Below are 20,960 nucleotides of genomic sequence, written 5' to 3'. Positions count from 1 at the left end.
ACTGTGTGTGCCGCCAAAAATCATTTAAAGAATGAAGATTGTGTTAAGCTGTTGTAATGCCTCTGCGTGCCGGCCCAATCCTGGATGGGATTGGGCCATTAGTTCCATGATGGCTATTAATGAAGATGGCCAAGGATAGGGCATACAGAGATGTAGCATATTTGTAGAAATCTTAGATTATTGGTAATTGAAAGCAATTAACACAAATCTTCTATTTGAGCTCAGGACTGTTTATGTATCTTAAGCATGGATAGGAACATTAGTGTTCACATAAAAGCTGGATCATATGTGGTTGAAGAGGGTACATATGGACAGCACAAGTGGAGGGCAAAATAAGCACATTGTCTAGGTTAAGAACATAAGAACATAAGAACAGCCCCACTGGATCAGGCCATAGGCCCATCTAGTCCAGCTTCCTGTATCTCACAGCGGCCCACCAAATGCCCCAGGGAGCACACCAGATAACAAGAGACCTCATCCTGGTGCCCTCCCCTACATCTGGCATTCTGACTTAACCCATTCCTAAAATCAGGAGGTTGCGCATACACATCATGGCTTGTACCCCATAATGGATTTTTCCTCCAGAAACTTGTCCAATCCCCTTTTAAAGGCGTCTAGGCTAGACGCCAGCACCACATCCTGTGGCAAGGAGTTCCACAGACCGACCACACGCTGAGTAAAGAAATATTTTCTTTTGTCTGTCCTAACCCGCCCAACACTCAATTTTAGTGGATGTCCCCTGGTTCTGGTATTATGTGAGAGTGTAAAGAGCATCTCCCTATCCACTCTGTCCATCCCCTGCATAATTTTGTATGTCTCAATCATGTCCCCCCTCAAGCGTCTCTTTTCTAGGCTGAAGAGGCCCAAACACCATAGCCTTTCCTCATAAGGAAGGTGCCCCAGCCCCGTAATCATCTTAGTCGCTCTCTTTTGCACCTTTTCCATTTCCACTATGTCTTTTTTGAGATGCGGCGACCAGAACTGGACACAATACTCCAGGTGTGGCCTTACCATAGATTTGTACAACGGCATTATAATACTAACCGTTTTGTTCTCAATACCTTTCCTAATGATCCCAAGCATAGAATTGGCCTTCTTCACTGCCGCCGCACATTGGGTCGACACTTTCATCGACCTGTCCACCACCACCCCAAGATCTCTCTCCTGATCTGTCACAGACAGCTCAGAACCCATCAGCCTATATCTAAAGTTTTGATTTTTTGCCCCAATGTGCATGACTTTACACTTACTGACATTGAAGCGCATCTGCCATTTTGCTGCCCATTCTGCCAGTCTGGAGAGATCCTTCTGGAGCTCCTCACAATCACTTCTGGTCTTTACCACTCGGAACAGTTTGGTGTCGTCTGCAAACTTAGCCACTTCACTGCTCAACCCTGTCTCCAGGTCATTTATGAAGAGGTTGAAAAGCACCGGTCCCAGGACAGATCCTTGGGGCACACCGCTTTTCACCTCTCTCCATTGTGAAAATTGCCCATTGACACCCACTCTCTGCTTCCTGGCCTCCAACCAGTTCTCAATCCACGAGAGGACCTGTCCTCTAATTCCCTGACTGTGGAGTTTTTTCAGTAGCCTTTGGTAAGGGACCGTGTCAAACGCCTTCTGAAAGTCCAGATATATAATGTCCACGGGTTCTCCCGCATCCACATGCCTGTTGACCTTTTCAAAGAATTCTATAAGGTTTGTGAGGCAAGACTTACCCTTACAGAAGCCATGCTGACTCTCCCTCAGCAAGGCCTGTTCGTCTATGTGTTTTGAGATCCTATCTTTGATGAGGCATTCCACCTTCTTGCCCGGTATGGATGTTAGGCTGACCGGCCTATAGTTTCCCGGGTCCCCCCTCTTTCCCTTTTTAAAAATAGGCGTGACATTTGCTATCCTCCAATCTTCTGGCACCGTGGCCGTTTTGAGGGACAAGTTGCATACCTTAGTCAAGAGATCTGCAACTTCATTCTTCAATTCCTTAATAACCCTTGGGTGTATGCCATCAGGGCCCGGTGACTTATTGATCTTTAATTTATCAATGAGGTCTGAAACATCTTCTCTTTTAACCTCTATCTGACTTAACTCCTCGGTTAGGAGGGGCCGTTCGGGCAGCGGTATCTGCCCGAGGTCTTCTGCCGTGAAGACAGATGCAAATAACTCATTTAATTTCTCTGCCATCTCTAAGTCTCCTTTTATCTCCCCTTTCCCTCCCTCACCATCCAGAGGGCCAACCGCTTCTCTGGCGGGTTTCCTGCTTCTAACATATTTGAAGAAGCTTTTATTATTCCCCTTAATGTTGCTGGCCATGCGTTCCTCATAGTCTCGCTTGGCCTCCCCTATCACCTTCTTACATTTCTTTTGCCACAGTTTATGTTCCTTTTTATTCTCTTCATTAGGGCAAGACTTCCATTTACGGAAGGAAGCTTCCTTGCCCTTCACAGCCTCTCTAACTTGGCTGGTTAGCCATGCGGGCACTCTCCTGGATTTAGTGGAACCCTTCTTTCTTTGCGGTATACACCTCTGCTGGGCCTCTATTACTGTTGTTTTAAGCAGCCTCCATGCACTCTGGAGAGACTGGACTCTTTTTACCTTCCCTTTCAACCTCCTTCTAACCAGCCTCCTCATTTGAGGGAAGTCCGCCCGTCGGAAGTCAAGGGTTTTTGTTAGAGATTTGCCTGGTATTCTTCCCCCAACGTGCACGTCAAAACGGATCGCAGCATGATCACTGTTCCCCAATGGCTCAGTAACGTTTACATCTCTAACCAGGTCCTGCGTACCGCACAAAATTAAATTTGTGGAAGGTTCTCCTTCCACTTTCAGTCACGTGGTTGATCTGGTATTGAGAGTAATTTTTGTAGGTCTCCACTGCTATCACAAAGATAGGGAAACTCAAACAGGAACAGGCCACCTTGGAAACCTCCCTCCCTGATCTGGAAAGAGGTTCCCAAATTCTGGTATAATTCCACTTGTGCAAAATGAACACACACAATAGTGAAGGCTGGGTGGTCTGACAACTTGCAGTTCCAAGGAACTGAGATCAAGCAGGCAATAAAGACCAATGCAAAGGAGTTTATTAAATGACTGGATAAACAAGGCAAATAAAAGAGATGCAAAGAGGATGCAGATGGTTGAAAACCACAAGGCGCAGATCAAAAGGAAAACAGGACAGTCTGAAATTGGCGTTTGGCAAAGACTTGGTACAGAACCGAAAAGGACAAACAAATTAAAAGAAAACCTCTGACCACAAGTGGCTATCTTGTGCAAGAGAAGGGGAAGGGGTTTACTTCCTGTACCCCGTGAGAGGTGGGCATGCCTTTTGCTTATGTGCCAACACAGCACAACAGTGGCAAACTAAATGCAACAATCCTGAACACCTGAGTGTGCCCTTCAAGAACCAAGGGGTGCTGATGTCATAGGGACATCTGGAGGAGTGAGTGCCATTCTGTCTCATCCTTTCACCTATCCAGGTAGGTGTGGCTGACCAATCAGTGGGCACATCCCAATCTCAGCAGAAGGGTCAGTCAGCAGTGAATACACACAAGACCTATCTAGGATGCCATGTGATTCTTCTTTTATCATGCAGAATGCAAATAATAATAATAATAATAATAATAACTTTATTTCTACCCCGCCTTTCTCCCCGAAGGGACTCAAGGCGGCTTACAACATATTAAAAACAATTTAAAAACAAATAAAAACATATTAACACATACTAAAAACAGCAGTCAGAGTAAAAATAGGTAAAAAGAGCATAGAGCAGCAGCAAGTCATAAAAGAATCAGGCCTGTAAAAAAAAATATTAAAAGATGTTAAAAAATGTTAAAAGGCCAAGAACTCAGAAGGCCTGTTTAAACAGAAGGGTCTTCAGGCCTTGCCGAAAGGTCTCAAGAGAGGGAGCCATTCTTAAGTCAAGGGGAAGGGAGTTCCATAGCGTTGGTGCCACTACTGAGAAGGCCCTATTTCTTGCAGCCGCCCCACGTACCTCCCTAGGCGGCGGCACTTGTAAAAAGGCCTTCTCTGATGACCTGAGAGGGCGAGCCGGATTGTACGGGAGCAGGCGATCTCTAAGATACCCTGGTCCAGAGCAGTATAGGGCTTTAAAGGTCAATACCAGCATCTTGAATTGGGCCCGGAAACGAATGGGCAGCCAGTGCAGCCGCTGGAGAAGCGGACTGACAGGGTCGAACCGCCTACCTCCAGTAACCACACGGGCCGCCGCATTCTGCACTAGTTGCAGTTTCCGAAGCGTCTTCAAGGGCAGCCCCACATAGAGTGCGTTACAGTAATCTAATCTGGATGTCACCGAGGCATGGATCACCGTGGCCAGGTCTGCACGATCCAAGTACGGCCGCAGCTGGCGCACCAGCCGAAGCTGAGCGAAGGCCCCCCTAGCCACAGCCGCCACCTGGGAATCCAGGAGCAGCTGTGAGTCCAGGTGGACCCCCAAGCTGCGGACCTGCTCCTTCAGAGGGAGTGCAACCCCATTCAGGGCAAGCCGATAGTCCAGCACCTGCATCGAGGATTTCCTAACCAGGAGAGCCTCTGTCTTATCCGGATTTAATTTCAGCTTGTTAGCCCCCATCCAGATCCTCACTGCCTCCAGACAGCGCTCCAGGTCCTCAACCACCACCCTGGAGTCTGGAGGAAAGGAGAGATAGAGCTGGGTGTCATCAGCATATTGATGGCACCCCACTCCAAACCCCCGGATGACCTCTCCCAGCGGTTTCATGTAGATGTTAAATAGCATGGGGGACAGAATTGAGCCCTGTGGCACCCCGCATCTCAAGGGCCAGGGTGTCGAACAGGCATCCCCCAGCACCACCATCTGGGACCGACCCTCCAAGTAGGAGCGGAACCACCGCAAAACAGTGCCTCCAGCTCCCAACTCGGCCAATCGGCCCAGAAGGATACCATGGTCGATGGTATCGAAAGCCGCTGAGAGGTCCAGCAGGACCAACAGGGACGCACTCCCCCTGTCCAGTCCCCGGCGTAGGTCATCCACCAAGGCGACCAAGGCGGTTTCCGTCCCAAAGCCCGGCCTGAAGCCAGATTGAAAAGGATCCAGATAATCCGCTTCATCCAAGACCCTCTGGAGTTGGGATGCCACCACCCGCTCAATTACCTTGCCCAGAAACGGAATGTTGGAGACTGGCCGGTAGTTATCCAACACAGTGGAATCCAGGGAGGGCTTCTTCAGGAGGGGGCGAACCACCGCCCGTTTCAAAGCGAGTGGTAACGTCCCCTCCATCAAGGAAGAGTTGACCACCCTCCCTGTCCACTCAGCAAACAAAAGACTAAGCTCTTACAGGAGGAGACTTCAGCTGACACATTTAAGATGCTAGGACATCACGGAAACCATGAAGATGGGTTAGATGCAGTGGTGGGATTCAGCAGGTTCTCACCTATTCAATAGAACCCGTTGGTTCTAAGAACCGTTTGCTGGCCAGGGAACTCGCGCCTTGAAATGTCAGGGCTAACCCTCCTGGGGGCAGCAGCCGTGCGGGGCCAATCCGTCCCGGGGGAAAGGGGGTCGCTCCCAGCGGGTGCCGAGGCTGCTGGGGCTGAAGGGGCGAGCCGGATGCGGCCAACTGGAGTCTCCCGCAACGCAGCTGCCGCTCACCAGCCCTTGCGAGCTCGCTTTTGCAGCTGTTGCGAAAGGGCGCTAACGGCCGGTGCGCCTGCAGATGCAGCCTGCTGACAAGGGTGAGAGAAGCAGCCCAGCTACCCGCCCCGCACCTCCCCTCCCTGGCCAAGCTGGCTGACTGGCGAGTAGACTGCTCCTGCACCTGGAGGCTCCTAGGGCTCAGTTCTCCCGGTGGGTTGGGGGCGCGAAAGTGTGGTTAGGATTGCAGCCACTGTCAATCAGAAGGCGAAGGAAGGTAGCATCTCATCCTGGTCACTGAGGCTGCACTCCTAGCCACACTTTCCTGCGAGTAAGCCCCTTTGGCTAAAATGACTTACTCCTGAGTAGACATGCATAGGACTGCGCTCAAAGGCTGCAGTCCTAGCCACACTTTCCTGCGAGTAAGCCCCCTCCAGGCTATAATGAGACTCTATAATGAGTAGACATGCATAGGCTTGGGCTCTCATGCTGCAGTAAGCTCTGTTGACTATAATGGGACTTACTTCTGAGTAGAGGGGCATAGGGATTGTGCCCTTACTTCCCACAAGCACAGGACTGCACCATGGGGTTGGTTTTCATCCTTGGGTTTGGGAATGCAGTTTTGTGCCTGGGATCTTTTCACTGCAATACAACATGTTGTTACACAACAATTGTATAATATACTATCAGGCACATAGAGGCGATGCTCCCACAGCTGAAATTCCTCAGGTTAAAAAAAAGCAGGAATGTGGCACAAAACATTACTTCATTAAGGGTACAATCCTACGCAGGTCTTCTCAGAAGTAAGTCCTAGTGTGTTCAATGGGTCTTACTCCCAGGAAAGTGTGGACAGGATTGCAGCCTTTGAGCAGAATCCTATGCATATCTACTCAGAAGTAAATCTCATTATAGCCAATGGGGCTTATTCCCAGGAAAGTGGAAGTAGGATTGCAGCCTTAGGGCACAATCCTATGCATGTCTACTCAGAAGTAAGTCCTATTGTGCTCAGTGAGGCTTTCTTCTAGCACCTGTGCAGTCACAATGCAGCCCTGAGGTAAGGGAACAAATGTTCCCTGCCCCCCACCACAGGATGCAGTGCATGCGCTATTAGTACAGCTGCACTGGCACTGGAAAATTGGATAGGATTGGGTCCTAAGTCCTCTTAACTGTAACTTTCCAGCACCAAGTCCTGGAGGTCTCCTTGTGACAAGGGAATGTTTGTTCCCTTACCTCGGGACTGCAATGTGGCTGCATTGGCTCTGGAAAGTTGGATAGCCCTTAGGCTGCAATCCTACTCACACCTGGGAAGCAAGCCCAACTGACTATATAATGTGATTTACTCCTGTGTAGGCTTGCATAGGATTGGGCTGCTATTCCCAGGTAAGTGTGCTGAGGATAGTACAGTTAGCATTGCTCCTTCTCTACAGAAAAGTTCCTTTAGGTTATTCTCCCCCCCCCCCCAAGTGAAATGGCAGGCTGACTAGAAATTGAAGATTTTTTGAACAAGTTTGCAAATTGGGTTTAGGTCTTATCACCTAATGAAGAAGAACTGGAGAAGCACTGGGAAGAACTTGTGATCAGGGTGAACCTCAAAACCTGCAAGGCTTGTTACATGTGCTGTTAATTTTCATTTTTAGGCTAGGTTGTGGGTGCTTGGGCACCTATACAGCTGCAACACTTTTGAAGGACTGTGGTGGGGAGGTTTTGCCTCACCTGCCTCCCTACCCACTGCAGGCCCCTGCTTTGCACTCCCTGGTCAGTAGCAGCCCTCAAACTTGTGGGAGAATCACCACTAGAGTAGACCAAAGTGGTGGGTATCTGCTGTTGCCTGTCGGAAAGCAACCTAGAAGAACAGTCCCCTCATAGTACTTTTTTGCTCATTAGTGAAACTGTCCTTCAAGGCTGCCATTCTCTCTCAAACCCTGGAAGTCAACAACTCCCCTTGAACTTGTTGGGCTTCTGAGTAGGTGTGCATTGGATTGCAGAGGGGGAAGCTTTAGAGTTCACTGGAATTCTTTTTGGGGCTGGGTGGTAAAAGGAATAGAGCAGCATTTCTCAACCAGTAGTACTCATACCACCAGTGTACTTGAGGTGGTGCCCAGTGGTATTCATGGCAGGACCTCCCCCCCCCCCCCAGACCTCCACTGCCTGGCAGTGAGACCAGCAATACAATGCAACAAACAGTGGTAGGAGGCTCAGTTCTGCTTTTCTTGCACTCAAAAAAGCTCTCCCATCTACCCTGGGAGCCCAATCCTATGCATGTCTACTCAGAAGTAAGTTCCATTATAGTCAATGGGACTTACTACCAGGAAAAAGTGGATAGGATTGTAACCTGAGCCTCTTACCGTGGTTTGTTGCATCATGTCTGGCCTCTTAGTATGGAAATAACTGGTGATAAAGTCATTCCAGTTACTTCCAGTTGTACTTCCCAGAGATGGGCCATGCAAAATGGTGAGAGGCAGATGCTGAGAAATGCTGTAATAGAACAAAAAAGAAGGGGAGATGTAAAGATGTTGCTATGCTGTTGTTGCTTTTGGTTGATGATGAAGTGTCAGACTATGTGCTCAGTGCACTTTTGCTGACCAGATGTTCACCACTAAAAGTGAACCAGATCCTTGAGAGGATTGACTGCTCTGGTAAAAATCACCAAGTTCCCACTGAGAAGGAAGGTGGCCCAGCTTAAAGCCCAGTGCAGCAAGTTGGTTTGTGCAGATGTGAAGATGTGGTTTGTGCATTGGTACTATGCTGCTGTGGTGTCTCCAGAGGTTGGTAACCTGGAGCCCTGGCAGTTCCCACCTCCTCTTCTTGGTGCCTTCCTGATTTCATTATACAACTGCCTTGAGAATTCAAGAAAAAATGTCCATTTGAAGTGTGCATTTCAACCGCTTGTTTATCCTCCTTGGAAACTAGTGGCCAGAGGCCTGTAAGTGTGACTATAGAGGACAGAATTGCAGCCTTGCAATTTGGATTTAGACATTGGGTTAAAGTTACAGTGCAATCCTATGACTGTCTACTTAGAAGTAAGTCCCATTATGTTCAATGGGACTTACTCCCAGGAAAGTGTGTACTGTACAGTATAGGAGTGCAGCCATAGTCTTTCAACTTCCTTTGCGGCAGACAATTGAAGCTGAGTTGCTCATTGTTCATTAGGACATAGAACCTGTTGTTAATTTATTTGAATCCCACCACTGCATAGAACCTGTTGTTAATTTATTTGAATCCCACCACTGGTTAGACGGGTCTAAAAAAAATAGTGGGAAGATAGGCCAAAGTGAGGAGAACATATGAATTTTTGTCACATGTGGGCACAATCCTAACTAACCTTCCATCACTGGCATGGCTGTGCCAGTGGGGCATGTGCTGCATCCTGCAGTTGGGGGGGCAGTCATGGAGGCAATGTTTGTTCCCTTACCTCGGAGTTGCATTGCCCTTACCTCGGTGCTGGAAAGTTGGTTAGGATTGACCCTGTGTCACTTAATAGTTTCAGGCCCCTTCTTAAAGCCTTCCCTTTTCATCTCAGCTGTAGCTTCAAGCACATTTTGGCACAGATGTTTCATAATACTTGCCAATAGCATTACAGTATGTAAAAACCTATAGGCCTGCCACTTAATATGGCACCAAGTGATATCTGTGTTGTTGAAGCAAGTTTTACATTGCGTAGCACCTTGTAAAAGACCCAAGCTGCCCTGAGGCACCTGGGACAAGGGAAGGTGATTCAGTGGATTCTAATCAAGGAACAAAATGTCATTATTCACAGCAGAGTCATGGCCTTGGAGGAAACCAGTATTCCTTGAGAAGGTCAATGAGGCTACAAAGTTGTTGAGAAATACGAGTCTCATCAATCCCTCACTGTGTCTGCTTTTTCTAATCCTTTTAACCCACTTCTGCCTGGAACATAAGTATACACATTTGGTTCCTGTTGTACATATGCAATGTTGGGCAGTAATGGCTTAATTTAAAATCTGGAAGAGGCCTTTGTGAAGAGCAGAGGACAGGGATTACAAATTCTCTGTGTAGGTATCAATCCTATTATAAAGAAAGACGCTTTGCAACAAATCTCTTTATACAGATGTTCCAAATGTGTGAAAAAACTGGGTCAGATGCTCTGCTTCCACCCCATCTGTTTAGAGCTGTGTCACTTAACTGGCAAAACTAACTGTGTAGTACACTACACCAGTGTATGCATGCTACAGAGAAATAATCAAATGTTGAAGTGGGCCCTGGGAACTCGCATTGATCTGTGGAACACCTCCATAGCTGTGTTCCAGTGGCCTTCAGAGGGCTTAAGTGGTGACGGAACTGCAGATTTTGTCCTCTGTGGTGTTTGGTATCTGTGGGGGTTTGGGGAACAGAACTCCCATGGATAAGAAGATACCACCTGTAAGATAAAAATAATAATAATGCTAGCATCTGCTTCCATGCTTCCTGAACTTGCACAGCCACTAGAGCAATGTTTCTCAAATTGTGGGTCAGGACTGACTAGGTGAGTTGTGAGCCAATTTCAGGTGGGTCTTATTAAAAATAAAATGCACATTAAAATGAATGAAGACCCACCTGAAATTGGCTCATTACTTCATTAAGAACCTCTTTGTTGTGCTTTGACCACCGTCATGTATGTGGTCCATCATTAAGCGGAAGGTTGTTAAGTGGCGCACACCTGTATTAGACTTGATGCTACTGTGGTATGTGACTGCATTTGGTGAAATGTTACAGATCTGTACTTTTAACAGACTACCATGAATATGCTTTTCACAATGATAGTTAATGGGGCTTACTCCTGGGTAAGTGTGGTTAGGATTGCAGCCTTTGGGATGTTTGGGGGATTTTTTTTTTAACAGATCAGCAACTGCTTGGGAGGGTTAGGAGGGTTAGTCTTTATTTTAAATACATTTTAAAACTTATACTTAAACTTTTAATTTACTTACTTAGATTTAATTTTGTTGGATGGGCGGTGTTAAAAATTTTCCTGCCTAATGATGTCACTTCTGGCCATGACATCACTTCTAGGTTAAGGATATCACTTCCAGTGGGTCCCGACCGATTGTTATTCTAAAAAGTGGGTCCCAAAATTTGAGAACCACTACAATAGAGTATGTCACATCTTCAAAATAGCTTACTAATATGAGGTCTAGAATCATTTTTAAAATTTAAAAGGTGGGAAATGTACATGGGTTTTCTTCTAGACAACAAGGCTGCCAATGCAGTTACAATAGTTGTCAGATGAGTGTTGAAGCGAGTAGGATTAAGTCAAGAGTCCTCCTCTTAACCAAGTGCAGTGGCATCCATAACCTCATGGGAGGAACCAAAATAATCTTGAATCCCTTTAAAAACATTTCAAAGCACATTTCACAGCTGAAATATACTTGTATTTCCATGAGATATTATCCAGAGGATGTGAGGAATGTAAACCTCCCTTTCTGTTTGTGCTTCTCAGGGCCAAGCTGATTGCAACCATCTGTCATGCAATTGGATTAAAAAATAAGCTGGCTCCTGGAGCAATGAGGGCCTTATAAGCATGGGAAACTATTTTTCTAAACAGTTGTGAAGGAGTTAAGCCATATTTGCCCCATGTTGCATATACCCAACAAGGACCAAATGTGCACACCCGTGGGCCGGGCAAAAATGGGTTAAATTGGAAAATTAAGGCAGTTTTGTGAAGAATATTAGGGCTTAAATAAGTATTTTAAACCCTTACCTGGCTGCTCTGTTTCTGTTGTGGAGTGGATGCAAAACTGTGGTGGCTCCAGCTTTTGGGGGGCTTTGAGGTAAAAGCAGCAAATGGACCTGCCATTAAGCGAGCAGGGCAAATGCCCTGGGTGCGCATCTCTAGGACTATGTGGGAAGCCTTCTGAGGCTCCTGATGCAGTCGGAAACTGTACCGGAAGAACAGTTTAAGATCGCAGGGAAGCCTCAGATGGCTTCCCCCGTTTGTCCTAGAATCGCGCACGGCTCTGTTGTGCTGCAGATGAGTGGGGGAGCACCATCATGGACCTTTGCCTGGGGCACCTCAACACAGGGCAGCTACTGGGTAAAAACTCCTTGATGTCTTCTCTATAGAGTACTCACCCATGCTTTAGAAAGTGTGTATATATGCCAGCTACTTCCCCCTGCCCTGTTGCCTGGGCAGCCAATGAATGCAAGCATGCTGCCCTAGCTTCAGGAATGGCAGTGGAGGAGGACTCTTCCCTCTTGGCTGCCCAGTTAGCCTTCCTAATGAGGTTAGGAAGGTTAGCCTTCCTAATGGGGCACCATCAACGGGACCAGGTTAGAAAAGCTAACCAGGCCCAGACTTGGGCTTCAGCATGTGCCCAGTCCACCTGTGGAGCCATCCCTGGTGCAAGGATTTGCGTAGGGGGAAGCAAGAGTTTCCACAAGACTTCCACTCTCAGATGCATCAAAGATTAAACAGATGTATATTAAGATTATTTATTGTTACAGTTATTATGCATTATTTTAAAAATTGTATCTGTGTTATCAAGGTCAAATAAAAAATGTATTCTTTTAAAAGCAGAAAAGGCTCTCATGTGCATAGCTACTACATGGGCTTGTTCCCGAATGAACACACACACGGTTCTTTGGATTTTTGGAGAGGCAAACAAACAGGCGACAGGAGAATTCAAAGGACTTCTAACGTTTTACTCGTTTGCAAACGGGGCCTTCCACAAACACACACACGTGGAGAGACCGTAAACAATTACAATGATGCTGGTTTTATAGGATAGACTAGGTAGGGGAGGGGGGAAAAAAGAGCACACAAAGAGAGCAAAACACATCCATGGCAAGCATGGGAAAAATAACAGACCAACAGTCCCACAAACATTTGGCTTGGTTATCAGATCAACATCTTGTTCCTCAGGATGTTCAGGAGGGCAATTCGATACGCATCGGCAATTTGTTTACAGATATATCCATTACAAAGGATCTGGTACTCTATGCATCCCTTTTATTTGTTTATGGCTCTTATTTATGACTTTCTGTTTACCCTTGTGAACATACCACAGTTAGCCTGTTCTCTAAGAGGGATTTTTAGATGCTGGCTTTTGGTCAGAGAAGAGCCTTATGGGTGAACTGGGCATCTTGGGATATTTCTATATTGTGAGCTCAGCATATTGTTATCAGGCTCAAGTAACTGTGCAACACTAGTCTCTGTGTCTAGAACTAGTGGCTTGGCCATAAACACAGGTACAGATATGTGCAGACTTGCACATATCAGGAGACTTCCTTGCCACAGCAGGGAAGGGAGTCAGCAGAGGAGCAGACTGAAAAAGGAGCTGCCTTTTCCCCTTCAATTCAACAGGTGATTTAAAGGGCACCTCCTGGGATAATCCTAGACACAGATGTTGCTCCCGAGGAATGCTCACATGTGGTATGAAACAAGGGAGGGTGTTGGGTTTCCCTGCCCCTCCAAAACGGCACCCTGATCTGTACAAATGCTGGGTGTGCCTCTCTCTTCTTAGATCCTTTGGGCAAAGAGTTCAGGTTCCACAGCTTTTCTGTCTCGATTTTCAGCAAACCAATATCTTGTGGAAACAATTGCACTTTGAGCCCAGAGCAAATTGCTTGAGAAACGAGCAGGTGGGCCTCAGTTAATATTTTTCAACTTCAGTGAAAGAGTGGGGGAAAGTTAAATACCAGGATGATAGCACCAATTTGCAGAACACAATACCCCCCTCCCCTCTCTTGAAAGCTGCTCACCGCTAAGAATCTATTCTGCCATTTCTGGTTATGAACTAAAATGGAGGAGCAACTTGAGCAATGCTCTTTGGCAGTGTTTCTCAAACTCTGGGTGGGGAACCAATTTCAGGTGGGTCCTCATTCATTTCAATGTTTTATTTTTAATATATCAGACTTGATGCTACCATGGTATGTGATTGCATTGGGGGAAATGTTACAGACCTCTACTTTTAACAAGCTACGATGTATATTCTTTTAACAATGATAGTAAATGGGACTTACTCCTGGGTAAATGTGGGTAGGATTGCAGCCTAGGATTGTTAAAAATGTTCCTGCTTGATGATGTCACTTCCAGTCATGATATTACTTCTGGTGGATCCTGACAGATTCTCATTCTAAAACGTGGGTCCCGGTGCTAAATGTATGAGAATTACTGTTCTATGGAAACACCCATAGAACATAATTCTGTTATGCTTACTCAGAAGCAAAACCCACTGTGTTCAATGGGACTTACTCTCAGGAAAGTGTGCATAGGATTGTTGCCATAGTTTCTGCTTCCACTTCAGTCTACACATGTCACTTGAAAAGAGGCCCATTTTCAGCTTCACATCTTGCTGCAAAAGAAGAGTCTTCCATCAACTGCAGGTCAACCATGTTATCTCCACAACATTTCATGTGCATGAACGTGTCTGAGAATGTCGTAAATGTATACCGAGATCTGGTACTGGCTTCAGCTTTCGAAGGGCCCATGGCAAAAAGTAATGTGAAGGCCTGCAAATGGCGCACACCCCCATGCAAATGGATAAGAACACTCTGTCATGCTTCCTCCCCCCCTCCCCAGTGACAGTGGTGGTAGTGAGAGAGAACTCTCACCCGCCTGCTACCTGGTTTCACAGTGGTACCCATCTGAAAAAGCAGAACAGGCAGTGAATGTGTGATCATCTTCCATTACCACCTGCTTTTCACTGTCTCCTTAGAAACTACTTTGGGCTCATGTTGGCTTGCTGGGTGATGGTGAGAGGCAGCTGCACCCACAGTCAGTTGGCAACCCCAGGCAGGAGTGGGAGGCAGCAGCTGTAGCAGACCCTTGCTGCCTCAAGATTTGAGATGGCCAGGCATGAGCCCTTGTGGAGGACCTCTGGGGATCCCAAAGCCCTTCTGCCTTACAAAGCCCCCAAATGCTACCTGTATGTTACTTTGCTTTTCAAAAGAGCTTTTCCTGAGTGTCAGAGGAACAGTAATGATCTCTGCAATTACCAACATGGGTGTGTGTGTGTGACATAAAACACTAAGACCTGCTTTGTTGTAACACACCAAAGTCAGTGGAATACATACTTCTTCCATCCAAGACCAGGGAGATGCCTCTGTGAAGCCTACAAGCACCATACATGATAGACCTACAGGTCCCCAGCACCTGGAATGTAGATGTTCATTTTAGCTATTGTGGCTGTTGGTACTGACTCTCCCTCCATTACTGTCATGGTTTCTAGGGTCAGAGCAATGGCTGCAGAGCACGGTATTTAATCTCATTGATTGTCACGCCTTAAAAACATTTTTCTCTCTCTTTTTCATAGGCTCAAAGAGTAATTAGTAGAAAAAACAAGTACCCAGAAGCACTGAAACTCAGTATGCTGTAAAAAAGATTGTGAGCCAAGATCATATCCATCGCCACACGTAAGAAGTCTTTGATACTGTCTGTGTAATTCCCTTCCGTGTAATTACATACCTGACTTGAGTCAATGATTTAAAAGGATCAAACTACAGTCTCTGGCTAGCCTCTTAATAGGGGTTTTGTTGTTGTCTAGATCAGGCTGAGTTATTAAAGTTACTGGCTTGAAGACAGAGTAAATTCTGTGGGTGCTTCTACATTTTTTAAAAGGTTAAGCTTTTTAAACACCAGCTTCTAATTTTAACAATGCAGTCCTGTGCCTTCCATTTACTCAAAAGTAGATTATGCAGATTTCAGTGGGGCTTATTCTCTGGTAATGTGTTGAGAACCACAATGCAAATAAGACAGTTGAGGACACCTTAAATCTTGAATCTGAAAGTGCATATAATGTGTTTTCCTACAGGTCTGTGCTCCTATTCAAATCTGTTTAAGGCTGCAGTCGTATACACACATATCCAAGAAGAAGCCTCATTCTTACTGAACACACTTACCGCACTCAGGGGCACTTACTTCTCAGTAGACATGCATCAGATTTCTCTGTAAGTAGTGAAATTTAATGCATGGCCTGCAGGTTGAGAACTAGTATGGACAGCATTAGTACCTTATAATCAAGTCTCGGTGCAGGGATGTCAGGACACAGCAAACATGGGACAGAACAGGCACTTGTCGAAGCATGAATGTTCCTGTTGATTTTTCCATTCTACTGCCCCAATTTATTCCCAGCTGCTCCATTTGTAAACTGCAGTTATTGTCTGTGTTGATTTTTCCTCTTGTGTCTTCTAGATTTTCAGTTTCCAGGCTGATCACTGTAATTTATTCAGAAATGATCCAATAACCAGCCACTTGGTTTCAGTGGACTTACACACACGTGGGTAGTCAGTCACCTCCTTAGTCTGCTTCTGTTCCATCTGCAGGGTGACCTTGAGCTACACTGTTAGCTAACACATGGCTGTTGACCTTGTGGAGTTAGTTAGTTGCAGTTGTTAGTTATGTTAGTTGCAGTGGGTTTAGTGGCAGCCATCATCCTCCTTTACCCAAGATATAAGGTCCTAGCCCCTGCCCAACGGTATCTAGTAAAATTGGCAGGGGCATTGCATGGTACTAGGGTATTTTCATCTTGGACAATTGTGTCCTGGTCAAATGCATCCTGGTCATTAGCATCCCTGGACATTCATGTCTGGTTTTTTGTTTGTTTTGCATCCCAGTTATTTACCTACTACTATAACTGGGCAACAAACCTCATGTTATCCAGAGGGCCCTCGATATCCACAGAGGATCAGTTTCAGCAACCCCTGGAGATTCCGAATTCTGAGGATAATGTAATCTGTGGGGGTGGGTGGGCAGCCAGCACCATAATCTCTTACATGTGGGGCTGCACCCTGCCCTCTGGAGGGTGTGTATGGTCTCCCCATGCCTCAGAACTCTTCCTGGATGTGATTAGAAGCCACTTCTGGTTTGCCAGCATGAACCAGAAGTGCCTTCCAATCATACTTAGCCAAAGCTGCTCCACCAGTGTGGTACTGGCACTGATTTGGGTAATAGTCACAAGGCCAGCCCAAGGTATTTTGATTCCTGGCATAGAAAACCCAATTCGCCATGCTGTTGTGCATTTCGGTGAGGGGCAATGAGGAGATTTGGATCAGGCTTGTTTGTCTCTCACTCTGCTGTCCTTAATAGCACCCTAGATCTGCTTCCTCACCATAACTCATGATAGGGTCATCCCTGGGTGGTTAATTGATAATAATATTAACAACCACAGATTTTGGGCAGCAATGATTATTTCTGTGAGAGATATAGCTGCTAAGCTATAGACTGTAATGGAAGAGAACTGAAACTTAAAATTAACCTTCAATCATCCTCCTTTTTAAAAAAACAAAGGAGGTTTGATGATTTCTGGAAGTGCTTCTTAGTTATCTAGTACTGGGTTTTTCCCTGTTAAATCTCAAAAGACTTCTTCCATTTTTTTTCTAAATTGTCATCTTAATAAAACCTTGGCTAGGCACCAGGGTATGAGAATCCCTGAAAATTAATCCTTTTTAGAGGATTAAGTTAGATTCAAGCAGCATTGTTGGATTAAAAACATCAGTGTACCTCCCAAAGAGAAAGGGACACTTCTAGTTTAATTGAGACAGAGGTCTTGCAGTTGTATTAAAGGCACAAAATTTCAGAATTCTCTTTTAAAGAGAAAAAAGAGTCAAAAAGAGAGTCCTGAAGAATAAAGGCCTCTTTCTCTCTCTTTTATTCTTTTAGTTTGTGGTTAAGTTGAAAAGTGTCATTATCTAAACCTGTTTGGTTGAGATCAGCAAATTATATTAGTCATATTTTGGTAGGGTTGCTACCTTTTTTCTGACAAGTGCTCTCCACTGAACAGTTTGAGAGCCAGGCAGAAATTCAGTGGGTGAAGATTTTAGTCTCCTCAAAAACATGCACCTGTTGAATTTCTGTATATCATGTAACTGTAAAACACACACAGACCCTGTCAAGAAAAAAGGACAATTCTAGATATTGAATATACCCTGTTTGGCAAAGATTCGCTATCATTGCCCAAGGCGGTTCACATAGGCAGGCTATCACCAAACACATTTTTAAATATTTTTTACAGATGGAACTTTTACAATTAATGTTCTATGAGAAATTCATAGAGCCCTTCATTTCTAGATGTTTCATTCGTGGTGCAGTCATAATTTTTTTGTTGTTGCACACATGCTATCTGAGCTTCTAGCTGGAGCAGCTACAAATCAACCAGGTTGTAATTCATTCTTGGCAGCTGACCTCCACACTCCTCCACCTCACAGCAACATATTGCAGTGACTCCTTTGGCCTCTCACAGCCCAAGGATCACAGCAACTCCTTGCGGCTCTGTTCTCTCACAACAGCTGTTTCAGTCTCCCCTCCAAGGCATGACCAGGGTTCCTCCCACTTAGCTTCTTTGGACAGGGAAACAACTGAAATTCTAGTTCACACCTCCTACCCTTGTTTACTGTTGGTTTTAAATTTGCATTCATTCTGAGCCTTCAGAGCTAGGGGTGGATTAAAAATCCAAGCAAATAAATAAGATCTTTTATAAGAGGTTATATGTAATGGCAGATCTTAGCCATTGTTATAATATTATTATACATATAGAAACTATGTGTGTCTATATGTGATTATATTTGTAATCTTTTGTAAATCTCTCTCACTCTCCTCACACACACGTAAATACATACATAACCAGGGCAACTGCTTTAGAGCCATAATCTGACGGGAAGGTACACACACACAAACAGGTGTTGTGTGTGCATTTTCCCAGACTGAAAAACAGAACACACAATACAGGAGCTAGGACTATGTGCTTGGAGCTCCCTTCAGAAGTTCAGCCATATTGCCAATAATCTGTTGAGCAGGTTGGAGGAGGGAGTGGATAGAAGGCCTGGATTCAGTCCTTCCTCACTCCTCTTCTCAAATAAATATCTGGTGTTACTACAAAACTTCTGACTAGGGCTCTAGGCTTGTAGTCTTGGCCTCCGGGTCAAGCTTTTCAGCCCAAGGCCATGCAAAACACAACACCCACTAGCATGTGTGTTTTGTCCTGTTGGATCAGGGTGCAAAAATGAACCATCAGTATTGGATTTTGCAATATTTACAGACCTCATTGAGATCTCTGCTTAAGATAACTGCGTCTTTTATGATGTGGCAAATGTGATTGCCTTGATCCCTAAACACACCCACAATTGCATTGAATAGTTCTATAAAGCAATAATATGTTTCTAGTTTCTCAGTTGGCAAGGCCTTCGGGCCATGGAACTTTAGACCCACATTGTTTTTGTTAAACATATGGTGTTTGGAAGTCCCGTTAATTATCCCTGAGCTGTTAAGAGGTCCAACCCTTTAAAGACAAAGCTGGCAGTGAATTGCCTGGGGACCAGCCTTCCTTCCCTACAAGGCATTTCCCAGCTCAACACACTTCTGTTCTTGAATGGCTTCAAGAGAAAGGGGTGGCTGAGTTTTTACACAGGGATTTGCTATTCTTTGATCTTCCCTGAGACTGGAGAACAAGAACAAAAAGTATTTTGACTAAAACAGTAATGAATGTAAATATGTTTGTTGTTGGCATCCTTCAGTCTCGGAAGACTATGGTGTCACGCTCTGAATGGTGGTTCTAGAACAGAGTGTCCTCTCCAGTGCGTGAAGCCTGGGTAAAGTAGGTATGGAGGATAGGCTGTTACCCATGCAGCAAATCCCCCCTCTCCACGTCGCTGAAATGGTCCAGTGGAAAGGCAGAGGCCAATACGGTTGGTTCCAGCGGCGTCACAGGAGTTGCCAGAACGTGATTGTGTTCAGCCACGAACTGCCTCAGGGACTCCGGCTCCTGATTTTGCCTCAAGGTTGACTCCTGAAGCCTTTTCCATAACTGGATGTAGCCACAAGGCAGTGGAGGTTTGGGATCAGAGTTTTCCTTCTCTCAGATGAGCTGCCTTCCCAGGCTGACGAGTCCCATCTACCCGGTGGCTGTTTAGTCGCCTCTTACGACAAGTACAGCCAACCTGAGGGCCTATTCTAATCCCCAGCCCCCAGGGGAGAAAAATATGTTTATAGCATTTTAAAACTCAAACAAGACTTCACCCTTTTGCTAGGGGTGGCTGAGCACTAGAGAGTTCCATCCTGCCAAGTGTCTACATGCTCAAAATTACAAGAGGCGATGGAATTTGTCACACAATACCATCGCAAAATGATCAGTGATATGTGCGCATAGGGCAAAAGATTCACAATGCAATCCTGTGCATACTCTGTGTCTATTAATTTGGAGTTAATTGCAATCCTCAATAACATTCAACCAGTAGGCAGGATTGGAATTCCAACTTCCCTTATCAAGTTTCATTATATGTCCTCCTGTAAGTATTCAAGCACTCAGGAGTGGCACAACTGAGGATGCCACTATCCTGGGTCTGCTGTTGCTGCCTCTGCCTCAGGTCAGCAGGGGAAAAAAGCCCCTTACCATGTTCTATTGCCTTGTTTTCATAATTCCAGGACTTCCAGTTTTCTTTAACTGGATCACATGAATGAAGGAACACAATGGAGCATGGTAAGGAAGCAGATGTTCCACCTTTTGTGAGTGAGAAGCAGCTCAATGTGCTTGCTTCTGCAGCAGGCTGGAGGGAGGTGGAAACTGATTCAAGGTGAAGGGCAACCCAGATTGCCCCTCTCCACCGTCTCTTGCCGAAGCAAGCTGTATCAAACTGCATCATTTTATGGATGCTGCTGCCTGTGGAGGTGGAGGAGAGGCAGCAAGGAATAGGGCCTTCTCTATGGTGGCACCAACTCTGTGGAATTCCCTCCCTCTTAGTTTATGAACTGCTTCTTCCTCTGTGGAGGCTTTCCAGCGGGGCCTTAAAACATGTCTTTTTACTTTAGCCTTTTGAGTTATTATGTAGACACTTGGGGTTTTTTATGCTAATTAGTTTTATGGTGCTTTAAGAAAATTGTCTTCTGCTGGTTTTATCTGCTTTTTATTGCTCTTGGCTCTTAATGAGGTTTTTTAAAATGCACATAGGATTTTAGGAGTTTTTAAAAATTTATATTTTTAAAAAAATGTTTTTTTTAATCTTGGAAGCTGCTTTGAATGCCATGAGGGAGATCAAGAGGGGTATAAATTTGTAAATAAATAAATCATGGCTATGTTGGCCATGCAAGCACCCTAGTTTGGGGGTGGAACAGAGTTATTAAATAACCCTTTGGCAACAGTCCTACACATTCATATTTGTCAGTAAGCCCTGCTAAGTTTAAATGTGCCTTACCTCTAAGTGAACCTGTATAGGATTAGGCCACATGAGGAATAAAAAGAACCCCATTGGCTCCGAATGAATACCCAGCAGTAGTTCATAATCAATGGCACACTATCTCCATGCCGGGAGATGTTGTTTATCCAATGCAAGAGACCTAGAGACCTCAGGATGATGGAAAGATGAAGGAGCTAAAGGAAACAGTTCCACTTTTGCAGCAGAAGTTCTTGTGAGTGGCTGGACCTCTGTGATT

The sequence above is a fragment of the Tiliqua scincoides genome, chromosome 2, assembly GCF_035046505.1.
Source record: "Tiliqua scincoides isolate rTilSci1 chromosome 2, rTilSci1.hap2, whole genome shotgun sequence".
Lineage (NCBI taxonomy): Eukaryota > Metazoa > Chordata > Lepidosauria > Squamata > Scincidae > Tiliqua > Tiliqua scincoides.
Note: the sequence above shows the minus strand (reverse complement) of the source record.